The sequence below is a fragment of the Oncorhynchus mykiss genome, chromosome 29 (genome assembly GCF_057628025.1).
Source record: "Oncorhynchus mykiss isolate SJ-2025 chromosome 29, ASM5762802v1, whole genome shotgun sequence".
Lineage (NCBI taxonomy): Eukaryota > Metazoa > Chordata > Actinopteri > Salmoniformes > Salmonidae > Oncorhynchus > Oncorhynchus mykiss.
This window is the reverse complement of record NC_143050.1, coordinates 16,822,927-16,843,451: the sequence shown is the minus strand read 5'-3', so window position 1 is coordinate 16,843,451 and position 20,525 is coordinate 16,822,927.

Genomic DNA, 20,525 nt, shown 5'->3' with positions numbered 1-20,525 from the left:
CAGTTTCACCTACTGCAGGCTCTTATCTTCTCCAGTTTCACCTACTGCAGCATCTTATCTTCTCCAGTTTCACCTACTGCAGCATCTTATCTTCTCCAGTTTCACCTACTGCAGGCTCTTATCTTATCCAGTTTAACCTACTTCAGGCTCTTATCTTCTCCAGTTTCACCTACTGCAGGCTCTTATTTTCTCCAGTTTCACCTACTGCAGGCTTTCATCTTCTCCAGTTTAACCTACTGCAGGCTCTTATCTTCTCCAGTTTCACCTACTGCAGGCTCTTATCTTCTCCAGTTTCACCTACTGCAGGCTCTTATCTTCTCCAGTTTCACCTACTGCAGGCTCTTATCTTCTCCAGTTTCACCTACTGCAGGCTCTTATCTTCTCCAGTTTCACCTACTGCAGGCTCTTATCTTCTCCAGTTTCACCTACTGCAGGCTCTTATCTTCTCCAGTTTCACCTACTGCAGCATCTTATCTTCTCCAGTTTCACCTACTGCAGGCTCTTATCTTCTCCAGTTTCACCTACTGCAGCATCTTATTTTCTCCAGTTTCACCTACTGCAGGCTCTTATCTTCTCCAGTTTCACCTACTGCAGCATCTTATCTTCTCCAGTTTCACCTACTGCAGGCTCTTATCTTCTCCAGTTTCACCTACTGCAGGCTCTTATCTTCTCCAGTTTCACCTACTGCAGGCTCTTATCTTCTCCAGTTTCACCTACTGCAGGCTCTTATCTTCTCCAGTTTCACCTACTGCAGGCTCTTATCTTCTCCAGTTTCACCTACTGCAGGCTCTTCTCCAGTTTCACCTACTGCAGGCTCTTATCTTCTCCAGTTTCACCTACTGCAGGCTCTTATCTTCTCCAGTTTCACCTACTGCAGGCTCTTATCTTCTCCAGTTTCACCTACTGCAGCATCTTATCTTCTCCAGTTTCACCTACTGCAGCATCTTAAATGTGTTTATTTTTCCTTTTGCTTGTGGTGTTTTTGTGTGTTTCCCAAATTCATTGATTTCCTTTTTTCTATCTTTCTGTGTCCCCCCCACCTTGCTGACACTCAGGGGAGTTCAAGTCCCACCCTTATCCCTTTAGGAAATCACACAACAAAGATGCTTCGTGTGTGTGTGTGTGTGTGTGTGTGCGTGCGTGTGTGCGTGTGCGTGTGTGTGTGCGTGCTCAGTGAAGCCAGAACACATGGCACTGCAATGTGTGAGAGGATGAGGTGAACCCCCCACCTCTTACATTGTAAACCACTTTGAGCTGGAAAATCACTAATCAACAAGTCCTTCACGTGTGTGTGGTCTGTGTGTGTGAATTTTTGTGGATGTGTGTGGCCTGTGGATGTGTGTGGCCTGTGAGTGTGAGTGTGTGTGTGTGTGTGTGTGTGTGTGTGTGTGTGTGTGTGTGTGTGTGTGTGTGTGTGTGTGTGTGTGTGTGTGTGTGAATGCTCTGGCATGTCCCTTCACCTGCGCTCTGTGCTGATGTTCCACCCCACCCTCATGGTGTACAGCCTTTGTTTCATCCACATGTTCCTTACTGTGGTTCAGGACTTCAGGTCACAACAACAGTATTCCATTACTGTTTCATTTATGAGCACATTATACCGTCAGAACTGGGTCAGCTCCTCATAGGGTTGGTTAGCGCAATGAGATTTGAAATCCCAGGACTACGGATGGATACCTCTGTTAAAGGGATGGGATTACATAAGAATTTACAATAATACTACCATTATCATAGGTATTAACCATAATACCTGGGTTTCCTCCCTTTAAGTCAGTATTTAACATCGCTGGTCCTCCAGTACCCCCAACAGTACACATGTATAGTGTATCCCTGGACAAACACATCTCATTCAGCTCATTGAGGGTTTGGTGATTAGTAGACAAGTTGAATCAGGTGTGCTGGTCCAGGGTTACAATATATATGTGTACTGTTGGGGGTAGTGGATGACCAGGGTAACCATATAAATGTGTACTGTTGGGGGTACTAGAGGACCAGGGTTACATTATAAATGTGTACTGTTGGGGGTAGTGGAGGACCAGGGTAACCATATAAATGTGTACTGTTGGGGGTAGTGGAGGACCAGGGTAACATTATACATGTGTACTGTTGGGGGTAGTGGAGGACCAGGGTAACATTATAAATGTGTACTGTTGGGGGTAGTGGAGGACCAGGGTAACATTATAAATGTGTACTGTTGGGGGTAGTGGAGGACCAGGGTAACCATATAAATGTGTACTGTTGGGGGTAGTGGAGGACCAGGGTAACATTATAAATGTGTACTGTTGGGGGTAGTGGAGGACCAGGGTAACATTATAAATGTGTAGTGTTGGGGGTAGTGGAGGACCAGGGTAACATTATAAATGTGTACTGTTGGGGGTAGTGGAGGACCAGGGTAACCATATAAATGTGTACTGTTGGGGGTAGTGGAGGACCAGGGTAACAATATAAATGTGTACTGTTGGGGGTAGTGGAGGACCAGGGTAACATTATAAATGTGTACTGTTGGGGGTAGTGGAGGACCAGGGTAACCATATAAATGTGTAGTGTTGGGGGTAGTGGAGGACCAGGGTAACAATATAAATGTGTACTGTTGGGGGTACTAGAGGACCAGGGTAACAATATAGATGTGTACTGTTGGGGGTATTAGAGGACCAGGGTAACAATATAAATGTGTACTGTTGGGGGTATTAGAGGACCAGGGTAACCATATAAATGTGTACTGTTGGGGGTAGTGGAGGACCAGGGTAACAATATAAATGTGTACCGTTGGGGTACTGGAGGACCAGGCTTACAATATAAATGTGTACTGTTGGCGGTAGTGGAGGACCAGGGTAACAATATAAATGTGTACTGTTGGGGGTACTAGAGGACCAGAGTAACAATATAGATGTGTACTGTTGGGGGTATTAGAGGACCAGGGTAACAATATAAATGTGTACTGTTGGGGGTATTAGAGGACCAGGGTAACCATATAAATGTGTACTGTTGGGGGTACTGGAGGACCAGGGTAACAATATAAATGTGTACTGTTGGGGGTATTAGAGGACCAGGGTAACCATATAAATGTGTACTGTTGGGGGTACTAGAGGACCAGGGTAACCATATAAATGTGTACTGTTGGGGGTACTGGAGGACCAGGGTAACAATATAAATGTGTACTGTTGGGGGTACTAGAGGACCAGGGTAACAATATAAATGTGTACTGTTGGGGGTAGTGGAGACACCAGGGTAACAATATAAATGTGTAGTGTTGGGGGTAGTGGAGGACCAGGGTAACATTATAAATGTGTACTGTTGGGGGTATTAGAGGACCAGGGTAACAATATAAATGTGTACTGTTGGGGGTACTGGAGGACCAGGGTAACAATATAAATGTGTACTGTTGGGGGTATTAGAGGACCAGGGTAACCATATAAATGTGTACTGTTGGCGGTACTAGAGGACCAGGGTAACAATATAAATGTGTACTGTTGGGGGTAGTGGAGGACCAGGGTAACAATATAAATGTGTACTGTTGGGGGTAGTGGAGGACCAGGGTTACAATATAAATGTGTATTGTTGGAGGTAGTGGAGGACCAGGGTAACCATATAAATGTGTACTGTTGGGGGTACTAGAGGACCAGGGTAACAATATAAATGTGTACTGTTGGGGGTAGTGGAGGACCAGGGTAACAATATAAATGTGTACTGTTGGGGGTAGTGGAGGACCAGGGTAACAATATAAATGTGTACTGTTGGGGGTAGTGGAGGACCAGGGTAACATTATAAATGTGTACTTTTGGGGGACTAGAGGACCAGGGTAACAATATAAATGTGTACTGTTGGGGGTAGTGGAGGACCAGGGTAACATTATAAATGTGTACTGTTGGGGGTAGTGGAGGACCAGGGTAACAATATAAATGTGTACTGTTGGAGGTAGTGGAGGACCAGGGTAACCATATAAATGTGTACTGTTGGGGGTACTAGAGGACCAGGGTAACATTATAAATGTGTACTGTTGGGGGTAGTGGAGGACCAGGGTAACAATATAAATGTGTACTGTTGGGGGTAGTGGAGGACCAGGGTAACATTATAAATGTGTACTTTTGGGGGTACTAGAGGACCAGGGTAACAATATAAATGTGTACTGTTGGGGGTACTAGAGGACCAGGGTAACAATATAAATGTGTATTGTTGGGGGTAGTGGAGGACCAGGGTAACAATATAAATGTGTACTGTTGGGGGTAGTGGAGGACCAGGGTAACATTATAAATGTGTACTGTTGGGGGTAGTGGAGGACCAGGGTAACATTATAAATGTGTACTGTTGGGGGTAGTGGAGGACCAGGGTAACCATATAAATGTGTACTGTTGGGGGTAGTGGAGGACCAGGGTAACAATATAAATGTGTACTGTTGGGGGTAGTGGAGGACCAGGGTAACATTATAAATGTGTAGTGTTGGGGGTACTAGAGGACCAGGGTAACATTATAAATGTGTACTGTTGGGGGTAGTGGAGGACCAGGGTAACCATATAAATGTGTACTGTTGGGGGTAGTGGAGGACCAGGGTAACATTATAAATGTGTACTGTTGGGGGTAGTGGAGGACCAGGGTAACCATATAAATGTGTAGTGTTGGGGGTAGTGGAGGACCAGGGTAACAATATAAATGTGTACTGTTGGGGGTACTAGAGGACCAGGGTAACAATATAGATGTGTACTGTTGGGGGTATTAGAGGACCAGGGTAACAATATAAATGTGTACTGTTGGGGGTATTAGAGGACCAGGGTAACCATATAAATGTGTACTGTTGGGGGTAGTGGAGGACCAGGGTAACAATATAAATGTGTACCGTTGGGGTACTGGAGGACCAGGCTTACAATATAAATGTGTACTGTTGGCGGTAGTGGAGGACCAGGGTAACAATATAAATGTGTACTGTTGGGGGTACTAGAGGACCAGAGTAACAATATAGATGTGTACTGTTGGGGGTATTAGAGGACCAGGGTAACAATATAAATGTGTACTGTTGGGGGTATTAGAGGACCAGGGTAACCATATAAATGTGTACTGTTGGGGGTACTGGAGGACCAGGGTAACAATATAAATGTGTACTGTTGGGGGTATTAGAGGACCAGGGTAACCATATAAATGTGTACTGTTGGGGGTACTAGAGGACCAGGGTAACCATATAAATGTGTACTGTTGGGGGTACTGGAGGACCAGGGTAACAATATAAATGTGTACTGTTGGGGGTACTAGAGGACCAGGGTAACAATATAAATGTGTACTGTTGGGGGTAGTGGAGACACCAGGGTAACAATATAAATGTGTAGTGTTGGGGGTAGTGCAGGACCAGGGTAACATTATAAATGTGTACTGTTGGGGGTATTAGAGGACCAGGGTAACAATATAAATGTGTACTGTTGGGGGTACTGGAGGACCAGGGTAACAATATAAATGTGTACTGTTGGGGGTATTAGAGGACCAGGGTAACCATATAAATGTGTACTGTTGGCGGTACTAGAGGACCAGGGTAACAATATAAATGTGTACTGTTGGGGGTAGTGGAGGACCAGGGTAACAATATAAATGTGTACTGTTGGGGGTAGTGGAGGACCAGGGTTACAATATAAATGTGTATTGTTGGAGGTAGTGGAGGACCAGGGTAACCATATAAATGTGTACTGTTGGGGGTACTAGAGGACCAGGGTAACAATATAAATGTGTACTGTTGGGGGTAGTGGAGGACCAGGGTAACAATATAAATGTGTACTGTTGGGGGTAGTGGAGGACCAGGGTAACAATATAAATGTGTACTGTTGGGGGTAGTGGAGGACCAGGGTAACATTATAAATGTGTACTTTTGGGGGACTAGAGGACCAGGGTAACAATATAAATGTGTACTGTTGGGGGTAGTGGAGGACCAGGGTAACATTATAAATGTGTACTGTTGGGGGTAGTGGAGGACCAGGGTAACAATATAAATGTGTACTGTTGGAGGTAGTGGAGGACCAGGGTAACCATATAAATGTGTACTGTTGGGGGTACTAGAGGACCAGGGTAACATTATAAATGTGTACTGTTGGGGGTAGTGGAGGACCAGGGTAACAATATAAATGTGTACTGTTGGGGGTAGTGGAGGACCAGGGTAACATTATAAATGTGTACTTTTGGGGGTACTAGAGGACCAGGGTAACAATATAAATGTGTACTGTTGGGGGTACTAGAGGACCAGGGTAACAATATAAATGTGTATTGTTGGGGGTAGTGGAGGACCAGGGTAACAATATAAATGTGTACTGTTGGGGGTAGTGGAGGACCAGGGTAACATTATAAATGTGTACTGTTGGGGGTAGTGGAGGACCAGGGTAACATTATAAATGTGTACTGTTGGGGGTAGTGGAGGACCAGGGTAACCATATAAATGTGTACTGTTGGGGGTAGTGGAGACACCAGGGTAACAATATAAATGTGTAGTGTTGGGGGTAGTGGAGGACCAGGGTAACAATATAAATGTGTACTGTTGGGGGTTGTGGAGGACCAGGGTAACAATATAAATGTGTACTGTTGGGGGTAGTGGAGGACCAGGGTAACATTATAAATGTGTACTTTTGGGGGTACTAGAGGACCAGGGTAACAATATAAATATGTACTGTTGGGGGTACTAGAGGACCAGGGTAACAATATAAATGTGTACTGTTGGGGGTAGTGGAGGACCAGGGTAACAATATAAATGTGTATTGTTGGGGGTAGTGGAGGACCAGGGTAATAATATAAATGTGTACTGTTGGGGGTAGTGGAGGACCAGGGTTACATTATAAATGTGTACTGTTGGGGGTAGTGGAGGACCAGGGTTACATTATAAATGTGTACATATGGGGGTACTAGAGGACAAGGGTAACAATATAAATGTGTAGTGTTGGGGGTAGTGGAGGACCAGGGTAACAATATAAATGTGTACTGTTGGGGGTAGTGGAGGACCAGGGTAACCATATAAATGTGTACTGTTGGGGGTAGTGGAGGACCAGGGTAACAATATAAATGTGTACTGTTGGGGGTAGTGGAGACACCAGGGTAACAATATAAATGTGTACTGTTGGCGGTAGTGGAGGACCAGGGTAACAATATAAATGTGTACTGTTGGAGGTAGTGGAGGACCAGGGTAACAATATAAATGTGTACTGTTGGGGGTAGTGGAGGACCAGGGTAACAATATAAATGTGTACTGTTGGGGGTAGTGGAGGACCAGGGTAACAATATAAATGTGTACTGTTGGGGGTAGTGGAGGACCAGGGTAACATTATAAATGTGTACTTTTGGGGGACTAGAGGACCAGGGTAACAATATAAATGTGTACTGTTGGGGGTAGTGGAGGACCAGGGTAACATTATAAATGTGTACTGTTGGGGGTAGTGGAGGACCAGGGTAACAATATAAATGTGTACTGTTGGAGGTAGTGGAGGACCAGGGTAACCATATAAATGTGTACTGTTGGGGGTACTAGAGGACCAGGGTAACATTATAAATGTGTACTGTTGGGGGTAGTGGAGGACCAGGGTAACAATATAAATGTGTACTGTTGGGGGTAGTGGAGGACCAGGGTAACATTATAAATGTGTACTTTTGGGGGTACTAGAGGACCAGGGTAACAATATAAATGTGTACTGTTGGGGGTACTAGAGGACCAGGGTAACAATATAAATGTGTATTGTTGGGGGTAGTGGAGGACCAGGGTAACAATATAAATGTGTACTGTTGGGGGTAGTGGAGGACCAGGGTAACATTATAAATGTGTACTGTTGGGGGTAGTGGAGGACCAGGGTAACATTATAAATGTGTACTGTTGGGGGTAGTGGAGGACCAGGGTAACCATATAAATGTGTACTGTTGGGGGTAGTGGAGGACCAGGGTAACAATATAAATGTGTACTGTTGGGGGTAGTGGAGGACCAGGGTAACATTATAAATGTGTAGTGTTGGGGGTACTAGAGGACCAGGGTAACATTATAAATGTGTACTGTTGGGGGTAGTGGAGGACCAGGGTAACCATATAAATGTGTACTGTTGGGGGTAGTGGAGGACCAGGGTAACATTATAAATGTGTACTGTTGGGGGTAGTGGAGGACCAGGGTAACCATATAAATGTGTAGTGTTGGGGGTAGTGGAGGACCAGGGTAACAATATAAATGTGTACTGTTGGGGGTACTAGAGGACCAGGGTAACAATATAGATGTGTACTGTTGGGGGTATTAGAGGACCAGGGTAACAATATAAATGTGTACTGTTGGGGGTATTAGAGGACCAGGGTAACCATATAAATGTGTACTGTTGGGGGTAGTGGAGGACCAGGGTAACAATATAAATGTGTACCGTTGGGGTACTGGAGGACCAGGCTTACAATATAAATGTGTACTGTTGGCGGTAGTGGAGGACCAGGGTAACAATATAAATGTGTACTGTTGGGGGTACTAGAGGACCAGAGTAACAATATAGATGTGTACTGTTGGGGGTATTAGAGGACCAGGGTAACAATATAAATGTGTACTGTTGGGGGTATTAGAGGACCAGGGTAACCATATAAATGTGTACTGTTGGGGGTACTGGAGGACCAGGGTAACAATATAAATGTGTACTGTTGGGGGTATTAGAGGACCAGGGTAACCATATAAATGTGTACTGTTGGGGGTACTAGAGGACCAGGGTAACCATATAAATGTGTACTGTTGGGGGTACTGGAGGACCAGGGTAACAATATAAATGTGTACTGTTGGGGGTACTAGAGGACCAGGGTAACAATATAAATGTGTACTGTTGGGGGTAGTGGAGACACCAGGGTAACAATATAAATGTGTAGTGTTGGGGGTAGTGCAGGACCAGGGTAACATTATAAATGTGTACTGTTGGGGGTATTAGAGGACCAGGGTAACAATATAAATGTGTACTGTTGGGGGTACTGGAGGACCAGGGTAACAATATAAATGTGTACTGTTGGGGGTATTAGAGGACCAGGGTAACCATATAAATGTGTACTGTTGGCGGTACTAGAGGACCAGGGTAACAATATAAATGTGTACTGTTGGGGGTAGTGGAGGACCAGGGTAACAATATAAATGTGTACTGTTGGGGGTAGTGGAGGACCAGGGTTACAATATAAATGTGTATTGTTGGAGGTAGTGGAGGACCAGGGTAACCATATAAATGTGTACTGTTGGGGGTACTAGAGGACCAGGGTAACAATATAAATGTGTACTGTTGGGGGTAGTGGAGGACCAGGGTAACAATATAAATGTGTACTGTTGGGGGTAGTGGAGGACCAGGGTAACAATATAAATGTGTACTGTTGGGGGTAGTGGAGGACCAGGGTAACATTATAAATGTGTACTTTTGGGGGACTAGAGGACCAGGGTAACCATATAAATGTGTACTGTTGGGGGTAGTGGAGGACCAGGGTAACATTATAAATGTGTACTGTTGGGGGTAGTGGAGGACCAGGGTAACAATATAAATGTGTACTGTTGGAGGTAGTGGAGGACCAGGGTAACCATATAAATGTGTACTGTTGGGGGTACTAGAGGACCAGGGTAACATTATAAATGTGTACTGTTGGGGGTAGTGGAGGACCAGGGTAACAATATAAATGTGTACTGTTGGGGGTAGTGGAGGACCAGGGTAACATTATAAATGTGTACTTTTGGGGGTACTAGAGGACCAGGGTAACAATATAAATGTGTACTGTTGGGGGTACTAGAGGACCAGGGTAACAATATAAATGTGTATTGTTGGGGGTAGTGGAGGACCAGGGTAACAATATAAATGTGTACTGTTGGGGGTAGTGGAGGACCAGGGTAACATTATAAATGTGTACTGTTGGGGGTAGTGGAGGACCAGGGTAACATTATAAATGTGTACTGTTGGGGGTAGTGGAGGACCAGGGTAACCATATAAATGTGTACTGTTGGGGGTAGTGGAGACACCAGGGTAACAATATAAATGTGTAGTGTTGGGGGTAGTGGAGGACCAGGGTAACAATATAAATGTGTACTGTTGGGGGTAGTGGAGGACCAGGGTAACAATATAAATGTGTACTGTTGGGGGTAGTGGAGGACCAGGGTAACATTATAAATGTGTACTTTTGGGGGTACTAGAGGACCAGGGTAACAATATAAATGTGTACTGTTGGGGGTACTAGAGGACCAGGGTAACAATATAAATGTGTACTGTTGGGGGTAGTGGAGGACCAGGGTAACAATATAAATGTGTATTGTTGGGGGTAGTGGAGGACCAGGGTAATAATATAAATGTGTACTGTTGGGGGTAGTGGAGGACCAGGGTTACATTATAAATGTGTACTGTTGGGGGTAGTGGAGGACCAGGGTTACATTATAAATGTGTACATATGGGGGTACTAGAGGACAAGGGTAACAATATAAATGTGTAGTGTTGGGGGTAGTGGAGGACCCGTGTTACAATATAAATGTGTACATATGGGGGTAGTGGAGGACCCGTGTTACAATATAAATGTGTACTGTTGGGGGTATTAGAGGACCAGGGTAACATTATAAATGTGTACTGTTGGGGGTAGTGGAGGACCAGGGTAACATTATAAATGTGTACTGTTGGGGGTAGTGGAGGACCAGGGTAACAATATAAATGTGTACTGTTGGAGGTAGTGGAGGACCAGGGTAACCATATAAATGTGTACTGTTGGGGGTACTAGAGGACCAGGGTAACATTATAAATGTGTACTGTTGGGGGTAGTGGAGGACCAGGGTAACAATATAAATGTGTACTGTTGGGGGTAGTGGAGGACCAGGGTAACATTATAAATGTGTACTTTTGGGGGTACTAGAGGACCAGGGTAACAATATAAATGTGTACTGTTGGGGGTACTAGAGGACCAGGGTAACAATATAAATGTGTATTGTTGGGGGTAGTGGAGGACCAGGGTAACAATATAAATGTGTACTGTTGGGGGTAGTGGAGGACCAGGGTAACATTATAAATGTGTACTGTTGGGGGTAGTGGAGGACCAGGGTAACATTATAAATGTGTACTGTTGGGGGTAGTGGAGGACCAGGGTAACCATATAAATGTGTACTGTTGGGGGTAGTGGAGGACCAGGGTAACAATATAAATGTGTACTGTTGGGGGTAGTGGAGGACCAGGGTAACATTATAAATGTGTAGTGTTGGGGGTACTAGAGGACCAGGGTAACATTATAAATGTGTACTGTTGGGGGTAGTGGAGGACCAGGGTAACCATATAAATGTGTACTGTTGGGGGTAGTGGAGGACCAGGGTAACATTATAAATGTGTACTGTTGGGGGTAGTGGAGGACCAGGGTAACCATATAAATGTGTAGTGTTGGGGGTAGTGGAGGACCAGGGTAACAATATAAATGTGTACTGTTGGGGGTACTAGAGGACCAGGGTAACAATATAGATGTGTACTGTTGGGGGTATTAGAGGACCAGGGTAACAATATAAATGTGTACTGTTGGGGGTATTAGAGGACCAGGGTAACCATATAAATGTGTACTGTTGGGGGTAGTGGAGGACCAGGGTAACAATATAAATGTGTACCGTTGGGGTACTGGAGGACCAGGCTTACAATATAAATGTGTACTGTTGGCGGTAGTGGAGGACCAGGGTAACAATATAAATGTGTACTGTTGGGGGTACTAGAGGACCAGAGTAACAATATAGATGTGTACTGTTGGGGGTATTAGAGGACCAGGGTAACAATATAAATGTGTACTGTTGGGGGTATTAGAGGACCAGGGTAACCATATAAATGTGTACTGTTGGGGGTACTGGAGGACCAGGGTAACAATATAAATGTGTACTGTTGGGGGTATTAGAGGACCAGGGTAACCATATAAATGTGTACTGTTGGGGGTACTAGAGGACCAGGGTAACCATATAAATGTGTACTGTTGGGGGTACTGGAGGACCAGGGTAACAATATAAATGTGTACTGTTGGGGGTACTAGAGGACCAGGGTAACAATATAAATGTGTACTGTTGGGGGTAGTGGAGACACCAGGGTAACAATATAAATGTGTAGTGTTGGGGGTAGTGCAGGACCAGGGTAACATTATAAATGTGTACTGTTGGGGGTATTAGAGGACCAGGGTAACAATATAAATGTGTACTGTTGGGGGTACTGGAGGACCAGGGTAACAATATAAATGTGTACTGTTGGGGGTATTAGAGGACCAGGGTAACCATATAAATGTGTACTGTTGGCGGTACTAGAGGACCAGGGTAACAATATAAATGTGTACTGTTGGGGGTAGTGGAGGACCAGGGTAACAATATAAATGTGTACTGTTGGGGGTAGTGGAGGACCAGGGTTACAATATAAATGTGTATTGTTGGAGGTAGTGGAGGACCAGGGTAACCATATAAATGTGTACTGTTGGGGGTACTAGAGGACCAGGGTAACAATATAAATGTGTACTGTTGGGGGTAGTGGAGGACCAGGGTAACAATATAAATGTGTACTGTTGGGGGTAGTGGAGGACCAGGGTAACAATATAAATGTGTACTGTTGGGGGTAGTGGAGGACCAGGGTAACATTATAAATGTGTACTTTTGGGGGACTAGAGGACCAGGGTAACCATATAAATGTGTACTGTTGGGGGTAGTGGAGGACCAGGGTAACATTATAAATGTGTACTGTTGGGGGTAGTGGAGGACCAGGGTAACAATATAAATGTGTACTGTTGGAGGTAGTGGAGGACCAGGGTAACCATATAAATGTGTACTGTTGGGGGTACTAGAGGACCAGGGTAACATTATAAATGTGTACTGTTGGGGGTAGTGGAGGACCAGGGTAACAATATAAATGTGTACTGTTGGGGGTAGTGGAGGACCAGGGTAACATTATAAATGTGTACTTTTGGGGGTACTAGAGGACCAGGGTAACAATATAAATGTGTACTGTTGGGGGTACTAGAGGACCAGGGTAACAATATAAATGTGTATTGTTGGGGGTAGTGGAGGACCAGGGTAACAATATAAATGTGTACTGTTGGGGGTAGTGGAGGACCAGGGTAACATTATAAATGTGTACTGTTGGGGGTAGTGGAGGACCAGGGTAACATTATAAATGTGTACTGTTGGGGGTAGTGGAGGACCAGGGTAACCATATAAATGTGTACTGTTGGGGGTAGTGGAGACACCAGGGTAACAATATAAATGTGTAGTGTTGGGGGTAGTGGAGGACCAGGGTAACAATATAAATGTGTACTGTTGGGGGTAGTGGAGGACCAGGGTAACAATATAAATGTGTACTGTTGGGGGTAGTGGAGGACCAGGGTAACATTATAAATGTGTACTTTTGGGGGTACTAGAGGACCAGGGTAACAATATAAATGTGTACTGTTGGGGGTACTAGAGGACCAGGGTAACAATATAAATGTGTACTGTTGGGGGTAGTGGAGGACCAGGGTAACAATATAAATGTGTATTGTTGGGGGTAGTGGAGGACCAGGGTAATAATATAAATGTGTACTGTTGGGGGTAGTGGAGGACCAGGGTTACATTATAAATGTGTACTGTTGGGGGTAGTGGAGGACCAGGGTTACATTATAAATGTGTACATATGGGGGTACTAGAGGACAAGGGTAACAATATAAATGTGTAGTGTTGGGGGTAGTGGAGGACCCGTGTTACAATATAAATGTGTACATATGGGGGTAGTGGAGGACCCGTGTTACAATATAAATGTGTACTGTTGGGGGTATTAGAGGACCAGGGTAACAATATAGATGTGTACTGTTGGGGGTAGTGGAGACACCAGGGTAACAATATAAATGTGTACTGTTGGGGGTAGTGGAGGACTAGGGTAACAATATAAATGTGTACTGTTGGGGGTATTAGAGGACCAGGGTAACAATATAGATGTGTACTGTTGGGGGTAGTGGAGACACCAGGGTAACAATATAAATGTGTACTGTTGGGGGTAGTGGAGGACCAGGGTAACAATATAAATGTGTACTGTTGGGGGTAGTGGAGGACCAGGGTAACCATATAAATGTGTACTGTTGGGGGTAGTGGAGGACCAGGGTAACAATATAAATGTGTACTGTTGGGGGTAGTGGAGACACCAGGGTAACAATATAAATGTGTACTGTTGGGGGTAGTGGAGGACCAGGGTAACAATATAAATGTGTACTGTTGGAGGTAGTGGAGGACCAGGGTAACAATATAAATGTGTACTGTTGGGGGTAGTGGAGACACCAGGGTAACAATATAAATGTGTACTGTTGGGGGTACTAGAGGACCAGGGTAACAATATAAATGTGTACTGTTGGGGGTACTAGAGGACCAGGGTAACAATATAAATGTGTACATATGGGGGTAGTGGAGGACCAGGGTAACAATATAAATGTGTACTGTTGGGGGTACTAGAGGACCAGGGTAACAATATAAATGTGTACTGTTGGAGGTAGTGGAGGACCAGGGTAACAATATAAATGTGTACTGTTGGGGGTACTAGAGGACCAGGGTTACAATATAAATGTGTACTGTTGGGGGTAGTGGAGGACAAGGGTGGGGTTACTAGTTGTATGGATAGGGTGTCACAAGGATATGGGGTAAAGTGTGGGGTTAACAGACACATACTAGAGGTAATAGGCAGAACTGGTCTGTATTTGGTAACGTTGTTACATCCATCTCAAACATTTGGCGGTGTTAGGATATATTAGGATATATGGGTGTTTGGATTGTGGTGGGTTGTTTTACGATGGGTGGGGCTAAAGGTTTGTAGGGAGGGGTTGTAGTGAAGGGGGGTGGGGTGTGTTTATGTTATGTTGGGATGGGATGGGGGTAGAACCTGGTATGGCAGCATAGTGTATGTTGTATGGTCTGCAAGACTCAGAGGGTCTGGTTTTGTTCGATTGACTTATTGCTGTGTTCTGCTGAAAGTCTCCCTGCTTGCCAAACACGAGACCATGAGCCATGAAACAGCCCTTTCACAGCTCTCTCACCTCTCTCTCCTCTCCCTCCCCCCTCCCTTCCTTCTCCCTTCTCTCTCCCCTCTCTCGCCTCCATATCGGCTACCCCCCTCTCCCCTCCCTCTCCCCTTCCCCTCACACACCCACCCACACACTCTCTCTATGTGTCCTTCATGTCCTTCTCCTCTCCCCCTCCTCTACCTGACACGCTCACTCTCTCTTCCTGTATCCTCTGTGTCCTTCTCCTCTCCCCATCCTCTACCTGACACGCTCACTCTCTCTTCCTGTATCCTCGGTGTCCTTCTCCTCTCCCCATCCTCTACCTGACACGCTCACTCTCTCTTCCTGTATCCTCGGTGTCCTTCTCCTCTCCCCCTCCTCTACCTGACACGCTCACTCTCTCTTCCTGTATCCTCTGTGTCCTTCTCCTCTCCCCATCCTCTACCTGACACGCTCACTCTCTCTTCCTGTATCCTCGGTGTCCTTCTCCTCTCCCCCTCCTCTACCTGACACGCTCACTCTCTCTTCCTGTATCCTCGGTGTCCTTCTCCTCTCCCCCTCCTCTACCTGACACGCTCACTCTCTCTTCCTGTATCCTCGGTGTCCTTCTCCTCTCCCCCTCCTCTACCTGACACACTCACTCTCTCTTCCTGTATCCTCGGTGTCCTTCTCCTCTCCCCCTCCTCTACCTGACACGCTCACTCTCTCTTCCTGTATCCTCGGTGTCCTTCTCCTCTCCCCCTCCTCTACCTGACACGCTCACTCTCTCTTCATGTATCATTGGTGTGTTTCTGATCCTCTCTCATTCCCATCCTATCCCGCTCTCTTTTGCGTAATGAACTATTTGGTGTCTGCGTTATTATTTTAATCATGCATTCCACAGCACAATTTACTACCCTCCCCACACCTTTCTACCCTCCCTGGTCACCATGGCAATGCCATATTTTCAAGTTGTTTCCATTTTGATATCCCAATTACAGATGTGATCATGGTGGGAAGAGGGGGGCTGAGGAGGATTGCAGATGAAAGCATTGGGGGGAATTACAGAGACTGTGCAGTTATAAATTAGTCATTAATATTATGGATGGGAAGACTATTATGGATGGTATTGTGTGGTGCATTTGGTAGAGCATGGCACTTGCAATGTTGAGGTTGTGGGTTCTATTCCCCTATAGGACCAGTCTGAAAAATGTATGCACACGCTGTATGCACACTTTCAGTCGCTTTGCATAAGAACGCCTGGTAAATGACTTAAATGTTGGGATGAGTGTCAGAATCAAAGGGATATCTGAAAGTAGCTATAAACCTTTGGTCATTGCTACCTCACACCTGCTCCACTGTCGGGGGCTAGATAGATGATGGAAGTGTTTTGGCCCGGACATAACAGTAGCATCAAATGCCCTGAAGCCATGGTAGAACAGTGGCTGCTTGATGGCCTTCCCTCCCCATTCACACCACACATGGACTGACGTTGAACCACAGCAGACTTCACACCTCTGTGGCACTGTGCCAGTCTCAGCTCTTCCCGATGTGTCTTTCTTTCACTTATTATTGTGGTTTCCTCTGTTCTGACCTCCACCATGTCTCACCTCCACCGTGTCAGTCTCACCCCAGAGAGAAAAGTCTCACGCAACACCCTCTGAGCTTTTACCATTATATGCGAGGGAACATGGGGTTTATGGCTCACTTTGGATGCAGGCCTTCTCTGAGAAACTTGCTGATCCAACCTTATTCCAGGCCAACTTCTTCCTTGAATGCACATTAACACAGTGGCAGATAGGGTGTTTTCCTGCTGCTGTTGTGTTGTGGGTCGGCAGCCGGGGGTGTTTGTTTTTTAAGGAACTCAGTCCGACTTACTCGTGGAAGTTGTAATAGTACAATGCACGAGGTGACATTTCTAAATTGGGTAGTGCATCATCAGTTCCTCTTCTCATGTCAGTCATTTCATACCTTAGAGAGCTATTTAGATACTAAACAAACATATAAACGCAACATGCAACAATTTCAAAGATTTTACTGAGGAAATCAGTCAATTGAAATATATTTATCAGGCCCTAATTTATGGATTTCACATGACTGGGAATACAGATATGCATCTGTTGGTCCCAAAAAAAGTAGGTGCATAGATGAGAAACACTCAGTATCTGGTGTGACCACCGTTTACCTCGTGCAGCACGACACATCTCCTTCGCATAGAGTCGATCAGACTGTTGATTGTGGCCTACGGAACATTTTCCCACTCCTCTTCAATGGCTGTGTGAAGTTGCTGATATTGGAAGGAACTGGACCACACTGTTGTACACACCAATTCAGAGCATCCCAAACATTCTCAATGAGTGACATGTCTGGTGAGTATGCAGGCCATGGATATTTTTAGCTTCCAGGAATTGTGTACAGATACTTGCAACATGGGGCTGTGCATTATCATGAATTTAGTTTTATTTTACCTTTATTTTACCAGGTAAGTTGACTGAGAACACCTTCTCATTTACAGCAATAACCTGGGGAATAGTTACAGGAGAGGGGATGAATGAGCCAATTGTAAGCTGGGGATGATTAGATGACCAATATGGTATGAGGGCCAGATTGAGAATTTAGTCAGGACACTGGGGTTAACACCACTACTCTTACAATTAAGTGCCATGGGATCTTTTATTGACCACAGAAAGTCAGAACGTTTAACATCTCATCTGAAAAACAGCAACCTACACTGGGCAATGTCCCCAATCATTGCCCTGGGGTATTGGGATATGTTTTTAGACCAGCGGAAAGGGTGCCTCCTACTGGCCCTCCAACACCACTTCCAGTAGCATCTGGTCTACCATCCAGGGACTGACCAGGACCAACCCTGCTTAGCTTCAGAAGCAAGCCAGCAGGTGGGAAGCAAGATGGTATGCTGGCATAAAAGCAGCATGAAACATGAGGTGATGACGGCGGACGAATTGCACGACAACGGGCCTCAGGATCTCAGGATCTCGTCACGATATAGCTGTGCCTTCAGATTTCCATCGATAAAATATAATTGTTTTGGTTGTCCGTAGCTTCTGCCTGCCCATACCATAACCCCACTTCCACCACGGGGCACTCTGTTCACAGTGTTGACATCAGCAAACCGCTTGCCCACACGACACCATACAAAATGACATTGGAGGTGGCTTATGACATAGAAATTAACATTAAATTCTCTGGCAACAGCTCTGGTGGACATTCCTGCAGTCAGCATGCCAATTGCATGCTCTCTCAAAAATTGAGACATCTGTGGCGTTGTGTTGTGTGGCAAAACAGCACATTTTAAAGTGGCCTTTTATTGTCTCCAGGGATGTATACAAATGTGTGCACAAAATGTAAGAGGAATAAGCTTTTGGAAATTTCTCAGATTTTTTGATTTCATCTCATGAAACATGGGACCACCACTTTACAAGTTGCATTTATTTGTTCATTATATCTTGTCAGAAATGTCCAGATCAAAACACCGTTTTTTTTAGCTAGATTTTTTAGCCCATTTTGTAGTAATGTTCGAGTCACTCAAATATCACATGAATACATATTAGACATGGCAAAATGTACAGAATTTCAAGAAAATTTGCATTAAAACTGCAAAATGTGTAGAATTGCAGGAAATAAGCTTTAAACCTGCAATCAAAATGTCTCTCCGCTAACAAGGTTTGTGTCATGAACAGTGCTTGTGCCCATTGAAGTACTGTACACGTGGCATGCACGGGATGTTGGCCAGAGTGAAAAGTTTTGCAACCCCTGTAGTGTCTGAACGGAATCGTGCCCAGGAGTGTGTGTCACAGGATACCATGTGCTTACAGCCGTAAGACAGGCCCGGGATTAAAGCCCAGTCAGACCTGACCCCATTAAACACATTCCTTTGACCCAGTTTATCCACGGGCCGAGGCTTTTTTTGGGCCACCTTGGACTCAAGAGCACAACCGAGTATGCTTCTCACTGCAACACACAGCTGCCTACACCATCTGCACAATGAGCATAGTAGGTAGAGGCAGGTAGCCTAGTGGTGAATAATCTGTCGATGTGCTCTTGAGCAAGGCACTAAACCCTAATTACTCATTTATGTTGATCTGGAGAAGTGTCATCTAAATGAGTAAAAATGTAGGTATGGTTGTGTGCATACCGCTCATATAATATTATTTGTTTAGTTATTTAACCAGGCAAGTCAGTTAAGAACAAGTTCTTATTTACAATGACGGCCTGTCCCAGCCGAACCCTAACGACGCTGGGCCAATTGTGCACAGCCCATGGTACCCCCAATCACAGCCAGTTGTGATACAGCCTGGAATTGTACCATGGTCTGTAGTGACACCTCTAGCACTGAGATGCAGCACCTTAGACCACTGTGCCACTCGGGAGCCCATTTGTGACATATAAGTGTTTCGGGCAAAGTACAAAGTACAGAGCAAATAGCTCAATTCAACACCATTGCTTATAATTCCTTTATTATACACAGTCGATTTATAAGATTATTATCACATTTAGCAAGGTACATTAACTTACATTACAGCATGTTCTGTGTAGGACAAGGAGTTTTAACTCACCTAATGGCTCAAGAGGAAATGCCTGAGAGATATGTGTATGTTAATTCGTCTATGTGTGGTGTGAAAACATTTGTAGAACATTACAAACCATGAAGAAATTAATAAAAAAATTACTTAGAACACAGGAAATGTCCTTGTGTGTCCTGCAGACCAATTCCATAATAAAGGCCAATCATAGTATAGTAAATGTGTATCATAATAAGCATTGTTTATACTTTCAGACACATAGTTTAGACCTAATTAATTCTCAAGCTTTCTCGTTCTCAGCCTGCACTGGCAGTCTTTCGCTGCTACTAATTGTTTTCCACCATGGGTCTTCCAGATCATTTACATAAGAAAAGGACCAACCGCTCCATAACTTTAATGAAGTCACTGCCGAGGAAATAACAGGCCAATCCACAATGCGGCTTCCTGCGACTCTGCATGGAGATAGCGCATTTGCATGGGAATGACATGAAACCAACAACATTCAGGTTTCTTTTCCATGGATATTGTAGTAGCCTGTATTTTTTTATATATATAACTAGGCAAGTCAGATAAGAACATATTCTTATTTACAATGACGGCCTACCCCGGCCAAACCCTAACGACGCTGGGTCAATTGTGCGCCCCCCTATGGCACTCCTGGTGACGGCCGGTTGTGATACAGCCTGGATTCGAATCAGGGTCTGTAGTGACGCCTCTAGCACTGAGATGCAGTGCCTTAGAACGCTGCGCCACTCGGGAGGCCGAGTATGTATTGCTTACAGAGCAGACTGGAATGAAACTAAATATCATATAAGAGAACACTGCAAAAGTATATCAAAAACCTGTTGGCTATTTCAATTTGTGTGTCATGAATGAAACATGATAACTCTCTGGTATGAACAATATCACTCCCGGCACTTAGGCTACCGAAGCTCGCAACAACGAAAAGGAAGTAACAGCTCTCCCCTCTTACATACACAATTGCAAAAAATATCACAAAAATGGGTCGGGCGAATGCGTTGATTTTCATATTCTTTTGACTTACAGCTCGAATTGACCTAT